Consider the following 6,734-nt stretch of genomic DNA (forward strand, 5'->3'; position numbering starts at 1 on the left):
GAAGACTATTTTCAATCACGCAGGAACCAATGGCTCGGCAGCAGTGCTACATGAGCCTATTGCGGTGAAGCCCGCCAGAATTGAAGGGGCCATCTGGCTATATAAGCGGGCATTTCACCATAAGATCTCCAATCAATTCTCCTTCAACGACAACGATCTTCCCTTCGCTGACACTTGTGACTTGAAGACGCTCGCCGTAGAAACGCCTCGCAGTGGATAGAAGCTGCCTTTTTTTCTGCGATCTCTCGCTGCTTCTGCCTGCTTTTCGATCTTGCTTCAGCGACCAGCGCAGACGCCAGCCTGTCCCCTGCTGCCGTCCGGCAAGCCTAAAATGGCAAATTTTTCTCTCTAAAAGAGAAGTGGCGTTGTTGCAAATCATTGCGCATCTTGCATTATTGCACTGCACGATGGTGACGTCCACTCAGAGTGCGTTTCCTGCCCAGTCCCACGCGGATGCCGCTCTGACCGAGATTGATTGTTCATACTGCGTGAACATGAGTCTCGCCACTCTGCGCGTTCTGATCGTTTTCTTGTTAGAGAGCGAATCCGCCCCTCACGCCCTCCCGTTTTCTTCCTCCCAGGGATCTGTGAGGAAAAAACAGCGGGGCAAGGGGACTAAGCACTCTGCCATGAGCGAACGAACGCTGGCCCAGATCCCACGTGCCTCGATTGTTAATTCTCCCGCCCACTTTGAGCACATGGACCAGCGACCCTCGGCTGATGCGAGTGACATGGTCTCGTTCGGTGCCGTTGAAGACAAGCTATTAGATGACCAGCATGTCTCTAATAGCATCAGACGTGGAGGAGATGTCGCACTTTACTGCTGAACCCCGCCCCTTCATCGTCTGCCGAGCCCAGCGACTCCAAGCCAGGGATGGATGCAGAACGTTTCTGCATCCTCTCTAAGGCAGTTGAGGAGCTGGGATGGGAGTGGTCCACGCCGAAGGAGCCCACTCGGAGCCGTCTGGACGAATGGTTCCTGCCGGGGCACTGTCAGGCCCCTCATCAGCGAGCCTTTCCGTTTTTTTCTGGAGGTCCATGACCGAGATTGGTCCAAGCTTACAAATTTGGCCCGCCTTCACTCTAACTCTTCTTCTGCTCTCTTGTCAGTGGACGTCGTTGAAGAAAAAGGTTACGAGAGGATGCCTCCTCTCGACGAGGCATTGGCTGCACACCTTTGCCCGCCCACTGCCATTGGATGAAAGAGAAGGTCGCTCACCCCTCCAAGCCATGCAGGACAACTTCTGCCCTTGCTGGACGAGCTTACTCCTCCGCCAGGCAGGCCACCTCATCTCTACATACTATGGCTGTGTGGTCTTTCAGGCCAAACTCCTCCAGGCTATGGATGAGTCAGGACCTGATGCCACAGCTTTCAAGGAGCTGCGCAGCATTACAGATCTGGCTCTAAGGCAGGGATCTTCAACCCTGCTCCTGGAGAGCTACCATCCTGCAGATCTCAATTCCAACCCTGCTCCAACACATCTGTCTGAAATTAACAAGTAGCCTTGAAGACCTTGATTAGCTGGTTCAGGTGTTTGATTGGGGTTTTGACTGCAGGACGGTAGCTCTCCAGGAGCAGGGTTGGAGACCCCTGCTCTAAGGGCTACCAAGGCCAAGGCACAGGCCATAGGGAGGTCAATGGCCAATTTAGTGGTGCTGGAGCTAAACCTCACCAAAATTGAGGCTGACAAGGTACCCTTCCTCGACTCGCCGGTCTCCCCTATGGGGCTGTTTGGACCTGCCGTCGAGGTCTTTGTGGAGCGATTCACTGCACCGCAGAAGTTGTCCCAGGCTATGCGACACTTCTTGCCTAAACGTTTCAGCTCTGCAGCGGCCACCAGTCACTCCAGACCTCCTCCAGCACAACAGCCAGTAAAACCTGCTCCGCCGCCCGCTCAGCCTTTACAGAATCCTGAGCCTCTACAGCGCTCCCGCTCGGCTAGATGCTACCCATTTCCCAAGCGCTAGCTGGCCCAAGCTGACCTTGGATCCTGCGCCCCCGGTGTCATTCTGATCCGCTGGAAAGGAAGAGGAAGGGGCAAAGTCTCACTAGTGCTGGACTGCCCCCAAAGTGCCCTATGTTGTGCCCTCAAGCGCCCCGTTCGGTTCTCGGTGCCAGTGGCAGTATGTTTGTTCAAGAAACTGTTGTGAGTCAGGGGCCAGTTCTCAAAGCGCCCTCACGCACAATTGCTGTTATAGCGAGAAAAATAAAAAACAAACATTTTCAGAAAAAGAGCAAATTTCCTCTTCCAGTCACCATGCGTTTTGAGCCCCCACGCGCTGGCTCGCCACCTGAACTATTCCAACCCCTTGTCACATGGGCCGAGACCTGGCAGGCCATCCCCGGAGTGTTTCATTGGGTGCTGGGGATTATAAAACGAGGTTATTCATTTCAGTTCGCTCGAAGACCCCCGCAGATCCTCTCGCAAATTCACCCAGAGGACTGGTTGTTTTCTCTGGATCTGAAAGATGCTTACTTTCACATCTAGATAGCCCCTCATCATAGACTATTCTTGAGATTCCTGCCCTTCGAGCTGTCCCTGGCTCCCCACACTTTTACGAAGTGCATGGACATGGCTCTCTTCCCTCTAAGGCAGATGGGGTCCGTATCCTGAATTACTTTGACGACTGGCTCAATCTGGCAGAGTCAGAGGCCGAGCTGATAGCCCACAGGTCCCTCCTCCTGTCGCTCCTCCTGTCACTTGGAGCACCTGGGACTCAGAATTAATCTTGCCAAGAGCTCTCTGTCCCTCAGCCAACGAACTTCGTTCCTGGGAGCAGTTTTCGACTCGGCCCACTTGAGGGCGCCAGATCGTGCACTGGCTATACAGCAGCTCGCGGCATCATTCAGAATTGGAGCCTCATACCCTCTCAAAGCATATCAAAAGATGCTGGGTCTCATGGCCTCTGCAACTTCAGTACTTCAGTTGGGCCTGCCCCAGATGAAAACCCCTTCAGTGTTGGTTGAATCCTCTGATTCTGCCCCATGCGTGACGTCATGGATGCATCTGCGTCAGGGTGACCCACAGTGGTTCGAGCAAGGTGTGACAATGGGATTGGTTTGCAGAAGGAAGGTTGTCTCAACAGATGCTTCCAACTCAGGTTGGGGAGCTCTGTGCAAAGGGCAATCCGACCATCAGCTCCTGGTCAAAGGCAGAAGGGCGGCTACACATCAACTGCCTCGAAATGATTGCAGTATGTCGATCTCTTCAAACCTTTCTGCTGGACCTGAGAGGACACCATGTGCTAGTCCGCTTAGACAGCATGACGGTGGTGTCATATATAAATCACCAAGGCAGGCTCACCTCAAAACTCCTTTTCGAGATGGTAAGGCGCCTCTTGGAGTGGGCACATCTCAACCTGTGATCATTGAGGGCAGCACATGTGCCTGGCGTGCTGAACCAAGGAGCAGATATGCTGTCTCGAAGTAACGTCCCCTCAGAATAGTAGACGCTCCACCGACAAACGGTTCAGAAAATCTAGGAGATCTTTGGCAAGGCAGAGGTTGACCTCTTCGCCTCAAAAGACAACTCTCACAGCAAAACTTATTTTTCGAAGAGCAAGGATGCATTGGCCCACGAATGGCCCAAGCTCCTTTTGTACGCTTTTGCCCTGATTGCTCTGATCCCCCCAGGTAATCAAGTGAGTCAGAGAGCACAGACACAGAATGCTATTAGGGCCCTGCTCTGGAGAAACCATCCTTGGATATCAGAGCTGTCTCAGCTGCTGATAGCAGCCCCGTGGCCCATTCCCTTGAGGTGGGATCTCCTCTCTCAGGCAAACACAATGATTTGCCATTCCCATCCCGAGCTGTGGGATCTACACGTGTGGGCTCTCGACAGGAAACATTAGAACTCCCAGAGAGTGTCCTAAATACTATCTCAGGCTAGAGCTCCGTCCACGAGATGCCTCTATGCTCTTAAGTGGTCTGTCTTCTCCACATGGTGTGCAACCCATGGTGAGGACCCATTATCATGTGACATTGGTGATATTGTCATACTTTCAAGAGCTGATGTATAAGGGCTGCTCCCCTTCCACGCTCAAGGTGTATGTGGCAGCTATAGCAGCTTCTCACACTCCTATAGACAGACAGTCGGTGGACCGGAACAACCTAGTTGTCCATTTCCTGAGGGGATCCAGGAGGCTCCATCCACCCTGGCTCTTCACGGTCCCTACATGGGATCTGCCCACGGTCCTGAGAGCCCTCAAGGGCTCCCCCTTAAAAACGCTGTCGTTGAAAACTCCTCTGCTACTGGCGCTAGCATCGGTTAAACGAGTGGGCAACTTGCAGGCTCTCTCAATAAACCCTGCATGTCTTGGGTTTGGGCCTAACGACTCCAAGGTCATCCTAAAGCGAAGACTGGTATGTCCCTAAGGTGCTCTACACTTCATTTAGACCCCAGGTTATTACTCTCTCTGCGCTTCCTCCTCCTGAGGAGGACCAAGAGTTTAACCTTCTCTGCCTAGTCAGGGCATTGAGAATTTACATCGTTCGTTCCGCCCCCTTCAGGCAGTCAGAACAACCCTTTGTATGCTTTGATGGCCGCACCAAGGGGTCTCCAGTCGCAAAGCAGAGGATCTCTCGATGGTTGGTAGACACTATCGCACTAGTATACTCCTCCCTGGGTCTTCAGAGCCCTATGGGAGTGAGAGCCCATTCCACTCAAGGCGTGGTCTAGTGTTGTGTCCATAGCAGACATATGTGCGGCGGCCGGCTGCGCCTCGCTGTCCACCTTCGCCAGGTTCTATAGCTTGGACGTAATGTCTTTACAGACCCAGATTTTATCTGCTTAAAAGGGCACACGTCTATCTAAGGCGGTCTAACTCTCAGGCTCTGCCTGATTCTTCAAGTACTGAGGCTGTACATAAAACCGTTGGAACGATTATCTAAAACTGGGCCTCAGAATAATGTCGTTATTCTTATAGATGTGGTGCGGTAGACCCTATTCTCATAGAATTAAGAATAATAATTATTAATAATTAGAACGCTGCTTAAAACTATAGTTATCAACCTTGGTGAAAAGGCCTTAAAGAGGTAGTTCACCTAAAAATGAAAATGAAAAACGTCAATTTATTCAACCTTATGAACTGTATGGCTTCCTTTTTTTCTGTAAAACAAAAACTGGGTAGTTTATTTTTTTTGGACTACCCAGGCACAGCTGGCTCAATCAATGGCACATGAGGGTGTTTTGAAAACCAAATTCAAAGAAGTGTGTAGTAGTTTATATACTGATGAGCCACAACATTGAAACCACCAACCTAATAATCATGCAGGTCCTCCTTGTGACACCAAAACCGCTCTGATGCATTGAGGCATGGACTCCACAAGAAACTGGTATCTGGCACCAAGACACTAGCAGCAGAATCTTTTAGTCTTGCAAGTTGCAAGGTGGCAGCTCAATGGATTGGATTTGTTGGTCCAGCACATCCGCTAGATCAGTGATACTCAAATGTGGCTGGCAAGATCCACTTTCCTGCAGAGTTTAGCTCCAACCCTGATCAAACTCACCTACCTGTGATTTTCTAATGATCCTGAAGACATTGATTAGCATACTCGGGTGAGCATACTCATTTTCAAAATTTTTCATTGCATGATGTCATACTGGTCAGGCCCTACCCACAACCTCTGACGTACTGTCCCTTATTAGCATATTTTCACCCTCAGCCAGTTGTACGAAGTCCGTAATTTTTTCTGTTCTCAAGCAATGTCTTGTAAGCAAGGCAGGTGTTTTGTAGTTGGATGTAGAAGAATATAAGAGTCCTAATTTTCTCCTGGCATCAGAGCCACTGAGGACGCAGTGGATTAGTTTTTGATTTTGATGGTAATACGCCACCAAATACACCTAAATTTGTTTATGTCTGCGCAAATCATCTTACTCCAGACTGCTTTCTGAATGAGGCACAATTCAAGGCGGGTTTTGTTAAAAAGTTAAAATTCAACGATGGATTCGTACCCATAGTTCATGATCCAGCTGCATCACCAGAAGAAGTAAGTTTCACTCTTCATATTTTTTTATGATTATTTGTGAATCGCCTTTTGCTCTTCCACAGAAGAGAGGCACGGGGTGAGCAGAGCTCATTAGCATCTAAAGAGATATGCACCGAGACAAGTGGCTGTGAACAGAGCTGTTTTTGACAAGGTAAAAAGGGTGTTGTTTTACACGACCACTGAGACCATTTCAAGAAGACCCTAAAGAATCATACTCCCCTTTGAAGCACAGCCACCACAAAATCAGACTTTAGGATCATTCTGAGGTTAAATACAGATTTAAAATAATTAGAAATAGTTTAATAGCTATGATACTGTTTTTTGAAGTCAAATCTTTGCATGGCTATTACAGGAAACACTGGAATCTAACAATGCCTTAGAAAAAAACACAGTTAATCTTAAAAAAAAATAAAGCATATACTTAAACCCATATAGGAAATAAAAGAGTTATCAAATAAGCATGTTATAAACTTATGAAACAGGTATTTCATATTATTGAGCTGTCACTGCAATTTATGAAAGAAATCAATTAAATCTGTATGTGGGAATGTGTGTGAAAAAATCAGATATACGCCCCTTTGTACTCCTTAACATTTTCATAAGTAACTAATTTAATTACACATTTTTTTCTCAGTAACTGTAACTTATTACAATTACTTTTATTTTGTAATTAAATTATGTAATTCCGTTACATGTAACTAGTTACTTCCCAACACTGGTTGTGCTGCATGAGCTCTTTCTGCCA

The sequence above is a fragment of the Barbus barbus genome (genome assembly GCF_936440315.1).
Source record: "Barbus barbus genome assembly, chromosome: 10".
NCBI classification, from domain to species: Eukaryota; Metazoa; Chordata; class Actinopteri; order Cypriniformes; family Cyprinidae; genus Barbus; species Barbus barbus.